This window comes from Vitis vinifera, chromosome 3 (assembly GCF_030704535.1).
Source record: "Vitis vinifera cultivar Pinot Noir 40024 chromosome 3, ASM3070453v1".
Classification (NCBI taxonomy): Eukaryota; Viridiplantae; Streptophyta; class Magnoliopsida; order Vitales; family Vitaceae; genus Vitis; species Vitis vinifera.
This window is the reverse complement of record NC_081807.1, coordinates 16,914,125-16,932,594: the sequence shown is the minus strand read 5'-3', so window position 1 is coordinate 16,932,594 and position 18,470 is coordinate 16,914,125.

The following is an 18,470-nucleotide window of genomic DNA, read 5'->3' as shown; positions in this document are numbered from 1 at the left end:
ACCACTAGTGCCCACACCTCATGCTACTTCTGATGCCCCACCCACGACTTCTACGGTTCCGCCAGTCACCCCTACTACATCCAAGCCGTCCATCACCATATTAGCTTCGAAGTTTCGTGCCCTAGTGCATGCCTTTCAGACACTTACTACCACCAATTCTGCTCTCGTCTAGCAGATGGTGGAGATTCGTGCCCATCAGGACCAGCAAACTGCTATTCTCACCCAAATTCAGCAGCACCTGGGACTCCTACCTCCACCTTAGCCTGACCTTCCCACATCCTCAAAGCCTATAACCCCAACTGAGGATACTATTCCAATTGAGGCTTCCACTTCTTGATCATAAGACATCTCTTTATCTTATTGTATTTCCATATTATATTGTTAGAGATTTGTCCTTGTTTTGATACTTTATATTCTAGGATTAGATGTATTACCTGATCATATCTCATATTGTACTTTCTCATATTAATATAGATTAATATATAGACATCATTTTTGTTTACACTTAGCATTTTTCTATTTCCTCTACTCATTACTCTTTTGTTTTTTTTTTTTTAATCATGTGGTTTTTCCTATACGTCTCAGACTCCATTTCACTCAGGAGGTACCACTTCCTCCCTTTATTTGCAATCGCTCTTGCCACATTGAGGGCAATGTTGATCTTGGTTGGGAAGAAAGTTGAGAAAAGAAATTGTGTTAATAATGCTAGGTTATTTTGTTAATTTAATACTTTTTGCTTAATTTTAAAAATTTTACTTAATTTTAAAATTTTTTACTCTACTCTCCATGATTATTAAGGAAAAATTCTCAAAATGAAATGGGAGAAATTGAGTTCTTGCCTTTTTACTTGAATCTTAGAGTTTGTATTATGCTTATTGAGGTTGATGAATCATTGAAACTCCTATTGAATTCAACCTTATTTCTTCCACTTTAATCTTACCACACACTGTGCACATTAGGTTTCGTTTATAAGATAAAAAACTATCTCACCCCTTGAACTTAGGAAAATTTCGACTTGGTACCTTTGACCTCATTTTAATAGTATTGGGACACCTTATAAAAGGCTAATGAACCTTTGAAAAAATAATTATAAGAAAGAACAAAGTGTTACGCTTGCCTTGAAACCCGAGCAAGGTCCGAGGGGTATATAGTGAAAGTCTTTAAAACCTGGTGCCCTAAGCCTTTATTGGTTGGGAGTCACTGACCTCAATGCTCGTTACAAGGGTGAATAGGTGGAGTTTAACATATTGTAGGTTCTTGGGTATTAAATTCCAATCTCAAAAGTCTGTGGTAAAAATCTGAGAAGTTAGTAGTCGAAAGATACTTAAAGCTTGATGCCCTAAACCTTGAGTGGTTGGGAGTCATTGATGGACCCCCATTACATGGACACTTTAGAAAACAATACCTTTAGCATTGCACTCCTACAATGAAAAAATTGTGAAATAAAATAGGTGCGTTCTTAGCCTATTGAAGGTTGATCAGTTTACTATGTTTTGAGAAAGAACTAGGTTGGGGGGAGAGAATAGTTTGACATACTATCTTCGGAAACTAATAAATATCACTTAGATTTTTGTGGAAGAGTAAGGTTTGGCCCTTTGGGAGTGGAAATTCCTTTGATGCTTAAATTTGCAAAAGGTCTACTCTTTATAAATTGTGATTAGGCAAGATATTTGATGACTCTTGTTGAAGGTTGGGTTTTGCCTCCTTAATGTTCCATGAGAGAGTATGATCCGCATCATGCCACTTGAAAAAATTTTTAGAGTGATCAGCATGATTTTGTAAATTATTTTACTGTTTATTTTTCTTTAGCTCTCATTTATTACTAAAGGACTAGCAATATGTCCGTTGGGGTGAGTGATTACTACTCAAAAAGTGCTCTTTTATAGCTTGAAATTAGTTGTTTTAAATAATTTTGAGTATTAGTTAATACTTTTTAACTCAATTGGCACATTAAGGACCCTTGCAAGTGTTACTAATCAGTTTTTGGCAAGTTTTGGTGTTCTTGGTAGCTTTTTGTTCATTAAAACAAGCCAAGAATGAGGGAGTACTTTGTGTAGTCCATGGCAAAGCAAGTTGAAGCTCAATTACATGAAGAATCCAAGCTTTGGAGGTTCATAGCCCTTTGCCAAGCCAATCAAGTATGCAAGGAAGAGAATCAGAGAAGAAATCTAGCAACTAGCAATTTCTCACGGCTATGCGAAATCAAGAGGAGCTTCAATAGTTGCAAGACAGAGAGCAGGAATGAGTTAAAGAAATTTTGCACCCTGTGCGAAATTTCGCACACCATGCGAAACCAAGATTCAACCATGAAGGAATTTCGCACTCTATGTGAAACTTTGCATGGTATGCGAAATCTTCTTGTGTAATCTCCAGATATTTGTGCACTGACTCCGTTAGATTTTTATCTTCAGATATTTTATGTAATTTCCTAGTTTCTCCTTGTAATCAACCTAGATATTTTCTTATATATCTTTTAGGTAGTAAAGATATATAAGGAGAGATATGTGTGATATTAGGGGATATATGTTATTCATTAAACACTTGTAAATTTTCGTACTAAGAAATACACAGAGCTTTTGCTCTGCTTTTTCCTTCTAATTTTGTTTTCATTTTCTTTCTAGCCAAACAACTTCTGAGGATTTTTTCTCAGAGGATGAGTGGCTAGGTTTTTCGTTTCTTAGACTGAGGGAAGCTAGGTAAGGGACTCGGATACAAAGGTGGGAGGTTTCCTTGCTTTAAATGAGGAGAATTGTTACCCGTTAATGGTTTTTAGTCCAAGGTTAGGGTCACCTTGAATGGCCAATACTTGGTAAGCTTTTCCAGCTCCATGGATGCTTATTGCTTGATCCATGATGTCTATTAATTATCATTTATGAGCCATTGGAAGATGATTCACAATGAGAGGTCTTTAGTGTTTGAAGCCATTAATGGGAAGCAACTACAATTTTTAAGAACCCGTTTGGATCAAATCTTAATTGCTAAATGTAAATCTGGTTTGGGAGATAACCATCCTTTATGTTATTGTCCCCAACGTGAGGAAAAGATCTAGAATCTCCCCCTTTGCTTAAGGAACCTGAACCTAGTGACCTAAAACTCTAAGAAACCTTTTCTTTGAAATTAATTTCAGTTACTATTTTTGGTTAACTTAAAATCAACCTTTTCCACCCATAATTACATTTTCTTTTAAAGCTAACTTTTAAAAGGAAAAACATCATTTCAGTGCCTTAACTAATATTAATTGTACCATGAAAACTCATCCATGTGGGCGATCATAGAGCCACTATACTATGCTAGCTATGCTACCCTAGTGTATGGTGAAATAGGTTTATAAATTTTGTGTATGACACCCGTCTGGGCCAGAATCAAATGGCATAGAAGCACTTTGGGATGAATCAGGAATCAAGGGATATGGACTATCCTTTATGGACAAGACTATATATGTTTGTAGTGGGAGTGGTCAATCCTAAAGATAGAACTCTTCACTTGGTAACATTGATGTCAAGGATCTTGGTTACACACTTAAATTAGATATGAAGTGGTAGAATCACCTAAAGTTGTCCCACTTGCATGAGCTAAGGGCTAAACAATAAGGGTATGTTGATCAATGCCTTAGGATAACTTTTAAAGTTTAAGGCAAGTTGATTAATTAGAGAAGGTATCTATCTTAGTAATAAGAGTCATGACCTGTCTAAAGTAGGCTGGATTCTTATGATACTAGGATATCTTGCAAAAGGACATGTAGTTTCAAAGAACTACATTTTTGCTAAATTAATTACCAACTTGCCTTGAATGCTTAGTTCTTTTTTATTAATGCATGGAATTATTACATTTATTACAAATATCATGTCTTTAAGTTATCACCTTTTATCTCATGTTTAAATTAGACCTAGTTATAAATTGAAAATAATTTGGATATAGTATTAATTACATAGAAGCTGATTTAGGTAGAGTTTGTTATTTCCTTTTAACAAGCCTATCATAAAGTAAGAGAAGCATATCAAAAGCGGCATAAGATGGATCAAAAGACTAAGTGTCTTAGACTTAGGTCTTTAGATAATGTGTTGCAAAAGTAACACATGTCTATTGCCATGGTCTATGATATTCTCTTTAAAGTTGTAAGGGCTATTTAGTGATAAGGGTAAGTCAATCAGACAAGTTGCCCTTAGGACTATTATGAACACTAGGATTCATGTTATTTTAGGGATCTTACCAGATTCCTTTAGGATAGGTAAGAAGATTCTCAAAGAATGGAAGGGTGTTCATATGGAAGTCAAGGTTCTTTAGGCTCTTCTACCAAGAAGAAGAATAACAATACTAAATAAGGAAAGTTCAAGAAAAAGAATGAGAACAAACTCATGGATAGTAATTGCTTTGTGACCATTTTAGACACTAGAAAAGGAATTCTTGGAGTGCCTAAGGATAGGCAAGTACACAACTTGTTCTTGTTGTTAAACTCATAGTATAGGATTTCACTAATTGTGGTGGATAGATTCCGAACCCATTATTAAAAAGTGAGAAGGTCACATGATGGGATTGTACTTAGCTGTAATTGCAAGGTTAGTTGTGTAAGTTAGTGAGAGGTATTACCTCTTTTATGTGAGACTCTATTGTCAATTTGCCATGTAATGAAATCAATCCGATCTCGTTAAAAGAAAGAACCTAGCACCAAGGATGAAAATATCGGTAATCACGGATATATCGGTATTTCGATTTTACGGATATATCGGATATATCGGAGATATATCGGTGGATATTTTGGAAAAAAATATGGTAAACTTAAAATTGTTAAAAACTCATGAAAATGTAAGGAAAACCTCATAATAATATAATTAGAAGTATAATAGACATTTTAAAGTTATTTTATTGAAAATTTTGATATATGTATAACATGATTTATCATATTTGATAATAATATCGTATGCATCGATAAAAATATGAATTTTATAAGTGTACATTTATTATTAAATTATACCTAATATTATGATATTTGATTATAATATGTCTAATTTTAAAATATATATTAGTATTAAAATATGATCCATTTAATTCAATTGTATTAAACAATGTAAAATAAATAATGATATATATATAATTTTTTAATATTTAATTAATTATTAATGATATTAAAAACATTATGAAGAAAATTATATAATTTTTATATTTTTGGTAATTAATTAAAAGACTTTGTATTTAATTATAAAATAATTATAATTAATTTGCTCTTTAAAATATTTTTATATTTTCTTTATATAATGAATTTAAGTATATATATAACTGTTGCATATTATGTATCAAAGGGCAACTTAGCCCAGGTGGTAAGCGGGTGACCCCAAACCTTTTGGTTTGGGTTTCAAATCCTCTCAGCAGCAAGCAAAATGAGGAGGCACTGTAGCAGCACTGTAGCGCGTTGACGGCACTGTAGCGGGTCTGACTTTCGTTGACCCGCGTTGACCACGCGATATATAGGAGAAAAATCGCCGATTTATCGCCAAATCACCGATATATCGCGAGAAATCGCCGATTTCTCGCGATAAATGCCGAAATATCGCCGGACCGATATTTCTCCAAGAAATATCGTGTCGATACCCTTCGACACACGATATTTCGGCGATATATCGCCGAAATATCGCGACATTTTCCTCCTTGCCTAGCACTAATCAAACATTTGGCTTCTAATGCTTAAGCCATGTTAATCTAGACAAGATTCAAAGACTAATCAAGTCTAGACAGTTTTATTCTAGAGGATCTTCCAGTCTGCGAATCTTGTATAGATAGTAAGATGACCAGAAGGTCCCTTGATTTCCAGAAGAACATGGAACCAAGGAATGTTTGGAGTTAGTACATACTGACGTGTATGAACCTTTTTGTGTTTATGCATGGAAAACATGGGTATTTGATCATTTTACTGATTAATACTTTAGGTTTGGGTATATAGTTAGGAAATCTGATGCCTTGGATAAATTCATTAAATTTAAGGCAGAACCAAATAACCTATTGGGTAAACATATCAAGGAACTTCAATTAGATCGAGGTGGTCTATCTAGTAGGTTCGATCATTTCCATATGGAGCATGAGATGATATCCTAATTGTGTGCACCAAGGACTCCATTGTAATATGGAGTAATAGAAAGAAGATATTGAACTTTGATAGATATAGTGAGATCGGTGATTGGTTTTTCATTACTTCCCATATTATTTTGGGATATATCTTAGAGACTGTGAATACCTCTTTTTTTAAAGAGGTGTCTCAGTTTATAGGATATATAAAAGGATTTTAAGATTATTACTTTATAGTCAGAATAATCAGAAGGTGTTTGTTGCTACAAATACCAAATTTCTAATGAAGACCATATGATATGTAATGAGGCAAATAATGATATAGATTCGAGAATACTAGAAGATAGTCCCATTATACACAAGATACTATGGATTCCAATACCAACCATTCCCATTTCTAGTACATTGCTGCCTCATCATAGTGGGAGTGTTGTTAAACAACTAAACCGATTCAAGTATTTGGGAGAGTCTTTCGAGGCCATTCTAGAGGAACATTAGATCGATCCCATAGATTACAATGAAGCAATGAGCGATATGGATGCACATCTTTGGAAAAAGGTTATGGAGGCAGAGTTAGAATCCTTATGATTCTAATGTAGTTCGAGTTCCTGTAGAAACACCTAAAGGGATAAAACTCATGGGTGTAAGTTGGAATACAAGAGGAAAAAATGAGTATATGGAAAATTTGAGATTTATGTGGTTAGGTTGTAGCTAAAGGTTATAGTTTGAAACATTATTTCAACTATAGGAAACCTTTTCACCAATAGCCATACTCAAATCCATTAGAGCACTCTTATCCATTGCAGAGTATCTCATTTATGAGATATTGCAATAGGATGTCAAGATGGTGTTCTTAAGCAATTATCTTGATATTAGCATCTATATGATGTAATTAGATATTTTCATAGCAAAGGGCCTTATGTGTACAAGAAACCGCAGGGAAGCATGGTAGTGTTCTAAGATCTTGTAGGTAGATGAAAATCTACTCATTGATAATGATGTAAGGATATTTTCATCAATTAAGATCTGGTTGTCTACTTAGATCTAGATGGAAATTTAGAAAGGGCACAATATATTCTTAGGTTTAAAGTCCTTAGGGATAACAAGAATAGGAAAATTGTGTTATGTTAAGCATATACTCAAGTATCTTTTGAGAATGAGGGATTATGTTCTTTTGCTTTAAATTGTCACGATAGTTTAGAGGGTGACGTGATGGTTGAAAAGATACCATCTATGGAGAACCTAGTGGATCCCTTCACCAAGACATTGATAGGGAAAGTCTGTGTTAGGATGCTTTATAGGCATGATACTTTGAAGGTTAGTGAGAGAATGTTAGGATAGAGTCCTTAAAAGCATAACATGATGAAATACCTTTGGAATTCACTATTTAGTTAATGATGTTCCAGTTTCACTTTTATCTATTCTTATTCCATGTATTATACTTTATGGGCATTCTTGTTTGCATCTTTTGCATTGTACGTGACATAGGTGCATTAAGAGTTTCATAGAAGATCTAAGTCATGGATTCCTTGTAAATAGATGACTTGATCACAACCGATTCATGAGTCTAGGCAACCCATTAGAGGTTGTAGTGTACTACCTCCTAATTGGATGGATGGTTGGTATTGGCTATTGGGATGGATTTCCCATGGTGAGTGCACTAGTGTGTATGGTTACACATTAGAAAGGACCTACGGTGAATCATGACTTAAGGTTGTCAAGTAGTCATGACCTCACCAAGCTGCTTCATTGTGTTGTCTCTCAACCATGAGAGAATATTGAGCATGTGCTAAAGTTAGCAGTGGTTTTGACTTACGAGTGAGATCATAAGCTGATCATATATTTCTTATGGATTAGGTCACTGTTGATGGAAGTCGGTAGCAATAGGTATTCTCAATAGAGGCACCATGATATCTCATGGGATTGAGACAGTGTGTCCTCTTTGGTGATCCTTAGGAGATGTGTTCATGGAAACTATAGCCATAGTAGTTCCTTAAGTGGAACTTGACATAGGCTCTTTGAGAGCTAAGACTTGTCAATTGAATACACAATAGGAGGATCTGTAACTCAAGGATAGTAGAGGTAGTATTGAAAGGCTGATAGCTTTCACCTTGTTAGACTATGGACACCAATTCATGGGAAGACTGAACACAATGGATAGCAAGTCACGGACCCGAGCACGTAGTGTCTCATTGTTATTTACATAAGATACTGGAGTTTAGTTGATTCTCTATAGTGGCATGTTGAATCAACTTTAGAATTGGATTCTAAGGGAGCTAGTACTCCTATGGGTCCCAATGGTCCCTGCTTTGAGCTCATATACCTTGTTGGCATGGATTATGAGGGTCGAATTAGCTCTAGGTTCACTTTTATGCATAAGGGTGTTTTAGTAATTACATAAGGTTGCATAGGGGTGAGTGAACAAGGTCTCTGGATTGGGTTAATTGATTAATTAGTAGGCCCTATTGGATTAATTAATCAATTAAGACTCATTTTGGGCCACATTAAGTGAATGAAGCCCATGTGGGCTCAAGTCACTTAAACCCACTTAGGAACCCTATAAATACCCCCTAGGGGTTAGGGTTTCCATAACTTTTATCTTCCACTATCCAAAGAGATAGAGAGTCATAGCCTTCACCCTCTTTTCCTCCCCATTGAAAGTGTGCCAAGATCAAAGTTCAAGTCATCAGGCAAAAGACTTCTGGTTTACAAGACTTCTGAGATTTCGATCTTCATCTTCACCATATGGATTTGATTTGGGAACATTCGAATCTGAGGTATGGTTTTTGTTAGCATTTTCTGAATCCTTTTAATGAATAAAAATATTACTTTTCCATTGTGTACAGGATTTAAAAAAAGCCTAGGATAGTTATGCATATTCCTAACCTAATCCTGACTTGGGAAACAGAGATATCCGAGTTTTTTCTTTCATAAACGCCATAAACTTCAGACTTATTCTTCATCACATGGATTTGATCTAGGAACATCCATATCTCAGTACGGATTCATTTTCTCTAGATTATTATTCTATTTGGTTTTTTTTACCATTGTTTCTGTTAGAATAGTTTTTAAAGAAGCCTAGAGTAGATTACTTGCTCCTTATTTGATCTAAGGTAAGAGAATCGAGAAATTCAAAGTTCCCTAAAACTAGTATCAGAGCCCTAAAATAAGTTTTTGCATGTTAAATCTACTCTAAGGTGTTCTAACTTTGTTTTGTAGGATTGTTTGTTTCATCCCATAGCCTTAGGGATAAATGTTATAAGCTTTTAATTTTAATATGATGGTTATAATTGTGATTATTGGGATTAAGCCTTTAAAAACAAGATAGGATGTAACAAAGTCAAACTTAATTGTCCCCTTGCTATCCCTTTTATGCATTGACATTGACTTGAGCATTCAACCCATATCTCTTTGTACATGACTTAGGTGAATTAAGAGTTGTGTAGAGGATATGATTCATGGGTTCCTTGTAAGTAGATAAGTTGTGCACAGTCGGTTTATGGATTTAGGCAATCTAGTAGAGACTGTAGTGCACCACCTTCTAATTGAAGGGATGACTTGTCTTGGCCATCAAGATGGGTTTACCATGGTGAGTGTACTAGTGTATATGGTACACATGGGATGGAACCTATAGTGAATCATGACGCAAGACTGTCAATTGTCATGATTCACAAAGCTACTATACTATATAGACTCTTAACCTTGAGAAGATATTGAGCCTATTGCAAAATCAATAGGAGGCTTTGACTTGGTAAGACCCTAAAGTGATCATATATCCTCATGGATTAAGACACATTTGATGTAGACTAGTGGCAATAGTTATTCTCAATAGAGACACCATGATATCTCATAGAATTGAGATAGTATATCCTATTACATGATCCAAAGAACATGTAATCATAAAATCTGTGTCCACAGTAATTCCTTTAGTGGAATTTGACATATGCACCTTAGAGGTAGAGTATGTTAGTTGATCATATAATAAGTGGGATTCGTAACATAAAGTTTGAGAGGTAATCTTGATAGGTGATAGCACTACCTGCTTAGATTATAAACACTAGTTCATAAGGGGTCTACATGTAGTGGATAATATGTCATGAACTCGAGCTTTATCTCGTTGTTTTTTACATAGGGTACTAGAGTGCAATTTATTATCTGTAGTAGGATGTTGAATCCACTTCAGAATTGGATTCTAAGGAAGCCAATACTCCTATTGGTCCCAATGGTCCCTGCTCTGAGCTCAAACACCATATTGGCACAATTTTCGAGGGTTGGATTGGCTATTAGATCACTCTTATGCATAAGGGCATTTTGCTAACTACGCAAGGTTACATAGAAGATAGTGAATGAGGTCTCTAAATTAAGCTAATTGATTAATTAGATGGACCAATATGGTTAATTAATCAATTATGACCCATTTTGGGCTAGATTAAGTGACCAAACCCATGTATGCTTAAGTCATTAAGGCCTAGTAAGTGAACCATATAAATACCCCTTTATGGGGTTAAGGTTTCCCAATGGCTTTTTGGTTGTTGTCTTCTAGATCCAAAAATAAAGTGAAAGTTTAGGCATCCATTCTTCAACAGTGCACTCTTTGGAGTGCCATAGACATTGTTTGAGTCATCAAGTGGAAGAGTTTAGGTGTACGAGACCTCTAGAGCATTCAAGCACATTCTTCATTAGATAGATTTCAATTTGGGAACATTCAAATTGCAAGCATGAGTTTTAAGGCATGTTTGGTTACTGTTTTTAAAAATTGTTCTATAAAACAATTTTTGAGAACAATTTTTAGTATTTTTAGGAAGAAAAAAAATGTTTGGGAATTGAATTCTAGAAAACAATTTTTGTTCTAAAAAAAATGTTTGGTTGAGTTAATAAAAAAAAATTTAGAACAAATAAAACAAAAAATATGTTTAGAAGTTGTTTTTCTTTGTTTTTTTTCAATTAATAAAGTGATTTTTTCAAATAACTTGATATCATAAATATATAAATAATTTTTATATGTGCAATTCATTTAAATTAAAAATATATATATATATTCCATTTTGAACATTTTACACTAGTTATAATTTTCTTAAACAAATGACGACTTTGTAACAATGTGTAACTATGTTAATTTCAATAATATTTGTATTTGTACCTATGATAAACTCCATAATCATTTCAAAAACATTAATTTTAATCATGAATGCATTGTACTAATACATGTTTTCATTAAAAAAGTCATCCAAATTGTATCTATACTAACACAATCAATAATAACATAAATAAATAATATAAGTATTACGATACCAACATCATATTTGAATATAATATATTAAAGTTCCAAAGTTTATAGGTGATATTTTTTTAGATAACATATACATTCACTTAGCAACAATTAAAATAAGAAGAAGAAAGATAATAATAATAATAATAATAATAATAATAATAACACACAACGATGCTACACCCACAACAACCAACAAGTAGAAGACGACTTTGAGGATTTGTTATAAGCATTGGGTATCGTAAGTTGACAACTAGTTATTGAGGTTGTTTTGGATCATACTCATCAACCCATATAAAGCAATGGGGATGTTCCTACAATACATAAATTATTAAAAAAATAAATAAAATACGATGTATGTATTTCACTAATATCAATATGTTTTCATGTGATACTTAAATATACTTACATGATATAATGGATAATGATAAAACCAATGACCATTGTTCTTTTGTGTTTTCGACATAAAAAGACGCATCTGTCCACACCCACAATAGCACATGGGTCTTTTGGTCATCCTATTTTTACAATTATAAATCAAATTTATAAGCAATATTTAATCATTAAAAATTACAACATACATCACATAACACTAATGAGAACTAGTTAAGTTAACTAATGTACATAAATTCTAAAACAACACTAAAGTATAGAAAAACATTTAGAATTAAAAATAGTACAAGTCATGGATTGACATTGATATAATTTGCCCACATCACTTGAGCAATTTGATCTCTACAAGTTGCAGTAGTTGCTACACTCTCATATGATAAATCAATTGAATGGCTTGTTCTATTTATGCTTTGTTCTTCACCTTAGACTAAAAGGTCTTCTACCTCATATTCTCTAGACAACTTATCATTCCGAGTTGATAGACGAATCCAATTATGAAGGGTACAACATGCAACAACAATTGATGGTTGCCTACTTGGCTTATAACAAGGCATCATCCTTAATATTGGAAATCATGTCTTCAAAACACCAAAACATCTTTCAATAATATTCCAAATGGATGAATCTCTATAATTAAAAAGTTCTTTATACTTGATAGGTTGATTATGTTTACCCTAATATTCTTTTAAATGATATTGCTCACCTTGATATGGTGGCAAAAATCTAAATGTACAAGGATAACCAAAATTTTCCTTCACTTGGCCAAGGAAAATTGACTTATGGTCTACTCAATGCATCCAAAAATACATGTGCATCATTTGTTGCTCCTTCCCAACCAACATAAACAAACGTGAAGATCTTGTCAAAGTCACATGCACACATAACATTTTCTGTTATAACTATTTTTCTCCCCCGAAACTGATTTGTCTATCAATTGGGACCCATGCACTAATATGAGTGCCATCAATGCTAAATGAAGTTAATAAAGGTAACATGGATAGTGATACATTTAGTACCAACACATGAAGGAGGATCTTACTTGAGGTCAATAGTAAAGGGAAAATAAATTTCAATTTAAAGTAACTTAAACAAAAGTTTAATAGACTACGTGCAATGCATCATGAGTTCTATGGTCTTTTAAAGTATATTAGATTTGGTTGGGATGCTAAAACTAACACAGTGCATGCTCTAGAGGAAACCTGGTAAAATTACATTCGGGTAAAAACAACTTATAAACTAATTATTATTTAATTTGAATATTTTTTATACACTAAGAGTGGGATTTTTTCCTCTATCAAGCACACCCAAATGAAAAAAGATTTCGCTCAAAGGGATGCCCAAACTACAACTTGCTAAGATTGATATTTAATCCATCAATAGCAACCAATGCCCTCCACTACTTTTCCACACAAGATCCATCAAACATTGATAATGAGAATGAGATGGATGACAATTTAGAACATGGTGGAGTACATGTGGATGTAGATACTAAGATCCCTAATGATCCTCTACAACCAGAGATGGTGGGAGGAGTGACTACCCGTTCTGGAAAGCATGCAACTGATTCTTTATTAGAGCGTAAAGGTAAAAAAAAAAAGTCTAAATTAAGTTAAATGGGAGAAGCTTTGAAAGATTGGGTTAAGGCATCAAAGGCTAAAACAAAGACATCTTAAGTTAGAACTAGAACATTGTTGGCTAGAGCATAGAGATATAAGAGTGGAACTAGTAGTGAAGCTACTAGTACAGGTACTGATGATTTTAGCATAACAAAGTACATGACAACCTTACAAACCATTGACTTGCTAGATAATGACAAATATTTAAAAGCTGTTGAGAAATTCACAACCCCGAAGTGGAGGAGAGATTTTTATGAATATGCCTGTTGAGAGGAAAAAGGCATGGCTTGATAGGCTTTAAATGTGAGTGGATGAATAACTATTATGATGACATTGTAATATGTACTATTTCTCTTTTGATTAGAATATTTTATAGTGTCCTTTAGCTTTTCATTGTATGGATGTTATTTATGGTTATGAAACTTATATTATATCTACTTTAATGTTCATTTCATGCTATTTTATATTATGAATTAATTTGTTTTGTGTAGTAACCAATGGATGATAACAGCATAAGCAATGGTTCACTATATGAGTCAACTTCATCTTTAAAAGAGGACGATGATTTAAATGAAATTTTTATTGCTCACATAATGAATGAGTATGAGGAAATATTTTTATGCAAGACACCTTAAAGAACATCAATGATAAGTGGTGCACAATTTGTAAGAGATATGATAGAAGGTCATCCTCAAACATGCTTGAGGAGACAACTTTTAGAACCACCAATAGAATTTAAGGGTTTGTTTGAATGAGAATTAAGATTGTTGAAGCATAGTGTATAAAGATATGAAAGAAAATTAAATAAAAATAAAAATAGATTTGATATTAATCAAATCATGGATTTTTTTTTTTTTTAGTTTTTATAAAATTTGAATGAAAAATCAAGGAAGAAATGAAAGAAAAGTAAATAAAAATAATAAGAGTTTGATTAATTTTATATTTGATTAATTTTAAAATAAAAATAATTTGTTTTATACTTTTATAATAAATCAAACATGACAAAATCATTTTTATTATAATTTTAATTACGTTTGATTTATTATAAAAATAATTTAAAATAATTAATTTTAATTAAATTTGATTTTTTTTATATTAAATCAAACATGAAAAAAAATCATTTTTATTAACATTTTTTTTCTTAATTTAATCTTTAATTTTATTAAAAAATTATAGTATCTTCTATTAAGATTAGATAAAAAGCTTTAAAAAGAATTATTTCAATTTTTTTCTTATTATTTTGGGAAAATTCAAAAATTTCCTACTAGAAGTAAGAGAAGAAATGTGTAATTAATAAATTTGGTATCCTAATTAATAAATTTGGCATAATTTTTTTTCCATTTTTTTCTAATTAATAAAATCTTATAACTATTTATTCAATTAGTACAATATTGACTGCATCATTTACAGATTTCTTATCCCAAATAATGCACCAAACAAAATAACAATCAAGCATAATTTGATTGTTCAACAATTCATAGGGTTACCCATCAAAATCACCTTTAACTCTAATTTAATAAATTGTTTTGTAACAAAGCTTTAGACTTAGCAAAGAAGTTGGAAGAGGAAAAGACATTACAAAACATAATAAGTTCTCAAAAACAAATTCACATATACAACCAACAAACAATCACCAATATGGGAAAGGGAAGCAAAAAATAATGTGAAACATAAGCAGAAAACACTTTCATTTACATGTACAAGGAACTTGAATTGGAGAAAGAATGTAAAAACAAATGAAGAACTTCAATAAAATAAAATTAAAGCACTTAGAAAGTCATATGGGAAATGTAAGTTGCTAAATAAAATTGCATCATAACTTATGAACAGTCATGCATAAATGTTTGAGAAACATGGAAAGGAGAAATAGGAGACATAAACAAGTTTCTATCCAATTTACCTAGAATTCCTTTGGCTCTATTTGGATCATGAAGAGTACTAGGGAAAGGGAAAGGAAAAGGAAAAGGAAAATAGAATATAATAAAAATTATGTGAAAACCTACAACAAATTTTTCGTTTTTCTTTCTCTCATATTTCTACCAAAACCTTCTAAAATCCAAATAGAGCCTAGTAATTAAAACCAAAAAAAAAAAAAAATCTTACTTCAAAGTTTGTTTCTGCTTTCTCAAATATGTTTCTAGGAAAAAATGATCCACTAAAGAATTTCCTAGTAATTGTAGGCAATATATGTCACTGTGGTGACAAAGTATCTGCAAATACAACATAATGAATAGTGACCCAATCTAGAAAGGTAGTTCTTGCAACTTTTATAAGGGCCAGCTACCATTTTGGAATTCAAAAAAATATTTGGATCAATGGAACTATCCTTATTTATCCCCTATTGTCTATAAATCCAAATAGAGGGCCCCTTGAAAAGGACACAATGACGAGAACAATTAATTTAACACAAAAATCAAATTTATTTCTTAATCTTGTATTTATCTTTAATGAAATTTATCATTAAATTTTGTCCCAGCAACTCGTTTTCACTCACTTGCATGTTCTTAACCGAATTTTGTTTTTCTTAAACAAAACAACTCAAGAGAAATCATAACTGAGAAATAGGAAAAGTCATAAAAAATAATAATAATTTTGTTTTCCTTCTATTTCCTCATTTTTCTCAACATCCAAATGGGAAAAATCAGAAGAAAAAAAAAACCCTTAGATCTCTTTCAAATAACAGAACTAAGAAATGATTCCAACATTCCCATTCCAAACAAAAACTAGATTTTAAAACAAATAAAAAATAAATAAAGTTTCAATATGGCAAAAAAAAAAAAAAAAAAAAAAAAGGGTTCGCTTTGTTGCATTCCAAAACTTCTACATTTTTTGAAATAAAAGAGTTGAGAATACCAAAAAAAAATCTCTCTTTTCCTAGATCTAAAATTTTTCTTAACAAATGTTAACAAAAATAAGTCTATTTTACCATATTTAACAAAAACAACTTCAATATGTGCAGAAATAAAAGGAAAAAACAGATGTATTAGTGGAGTTACCTTCGTTTCGTGCTATTGGAGATGCCCTCACTGTACTGAATGAGAGGAAATAAGAGAGCAAGGAGAATAAAAACATAAAGAACAATTGTTTTTTTATGCCTTTTTTTGTTCTCTAAAACGTAAAAAACAAAAAAAAACAAAAAACAAAAACAAAAACAACATTTTTTTTCTCTAAAAATTTTTTTTGAGAACATGAGGAACAATACAAACAAAAATTACCTCCCCTATCAAATAGGTTTTAGTATTTTTTTGTTTTCAAGAACATAAAATAGTTCTTGAAAGCAACAACCAAACAGACCCTTAATCTCTAGATTTGTATTATTCTATGGTTTTTGAAGTCATTTATTTCCATTATGTTAGATCTAGAGATCTTTAAAGATAAATACATTTTTTTTAGATTTAGGACATGGAAACAAAGTAATCTAGGGTCCCTAATAGTGATTTCCTTTGTTTCTTTTTTAGATTGGGTTGCCAACTCCTTTAATGGAGTGTAAGAACTCTTATTGTAAAATACCTTATTTTTTTCAATCTTATAACCCATGGAAACCGAGAAACAATCCAGGACATCATTAACATCAATAGTGATTCCCACTCCAGTCAAGGTGAGTTTTTTTATGGAGAAAAATGGCCAGAATCTTTTGAAAAATTAGCCTTGGGTGCATATGAAGAAGATACAGTGCTTAAGCGTTAGCATTAGCAGGTTCTAAAGACCTTACCAAATTCTTTGAAGCAATTCAAGCTCAATTATAATATGAATAAGATGGTGATGAGCTTCACTAAACTAATGAGGGAACTCCAGACGGCTGAAGGGAATCTCAATGACCAAAAAGATATTCATATGGCAATAAAAGGTTGTTCAAGTTTTTCTAGACAAAAGAAGAAGAACACAACAAAATCTACCAAGTAGAAGAGAAAGTTCAAGGGCAAGGGGAAGAAGAAAAAGAGTAAGGGTAAATGTTTCCTTTATGGTCAAAAAGGCCACTAGAAGAAAAATAAATGTCCTAAATTCTTAAAAAGATAGTCAGGTATACATCATTATCTTTTAGTTGAATCATGTTTAGTGTTGGATTCCACTAATTCTTGGTGGATAGATTTTGGAGCCATTGATCATGTTTGTAATTCGTTATTAGGGTTTTAGCTAAGGATAAGGATGAATGATGGGGATATGTTACTCACATTAGCTTTTGAAGTGTGTAGGCAGTGGGAAATATTGCCCTTATCTTTTCTTATAGTAGTCTTCTAGTATTAAAAGATTGTCTTTATGTTTCTAAGTCTAAAAAGAATTTGATTTTGGTTTTTAGTCTATGTAAGCTTAATTATTCTTTTCTTTTTAATAATAAACAAGTTTTTATTAATTGAATAATTCCTTTATATGCCTAAGATCATTGATAGATAGTCTTTATCATGTTTTTCCATTATTTGTTTTGCTAAGTAATGGAATTATCATATCTCACATAAAATGAAGGAACTTAGCACTAATCAAACACAACTTTGGCACTCACACATATGTCATACCAAAGGGCCAAGAGCATCATGTGTGCAAGTTGCATAAGTCCATTTATGGATTAAACCAAGCATCTTCGTCATGGAATAAGCATTTTGATCAACTATTAAGACTCTTGATTTCAATCAAAATGAAAATAAGCCTTGTGTGTATAAGAAGACACAGGGAAGCATGTTAGTGTTTTTGGTCTAATACATTGATGACATTCTACTCATTGGGAATGATGTAGGTTTATTGTCATTAGTCAAGATCTAGTTATCTTCTCAATTCTAGATGAAAGATCTAGGTGATATGCAATATATTCTAAGGATTAAGGTCTTTCAAGATTGAGAGAATAGGAGGATTATGTTGTCTCAAGCCACCTATATTGACAAGCTTTTGGTCAAGTATGTGATGTAGGACTCCAAAAGGGGTCTGCTACCCTTAAGGCATGGAATATCTCTTTCTTAGGATCAATGTCGTAAGACAAATGAGGATAAAGATCACATGAAGACAAATACCTTATGCTTTTATAGTAGGTAGCTTTATGTATGTGATGCTATGTACTAGATCGGATATTTGCTTTGTTGTAGGGATGGTAAGTAGATATTAGTCCAATCCAAGCATAAAGCATTAGATGACGATCAAGCATATAC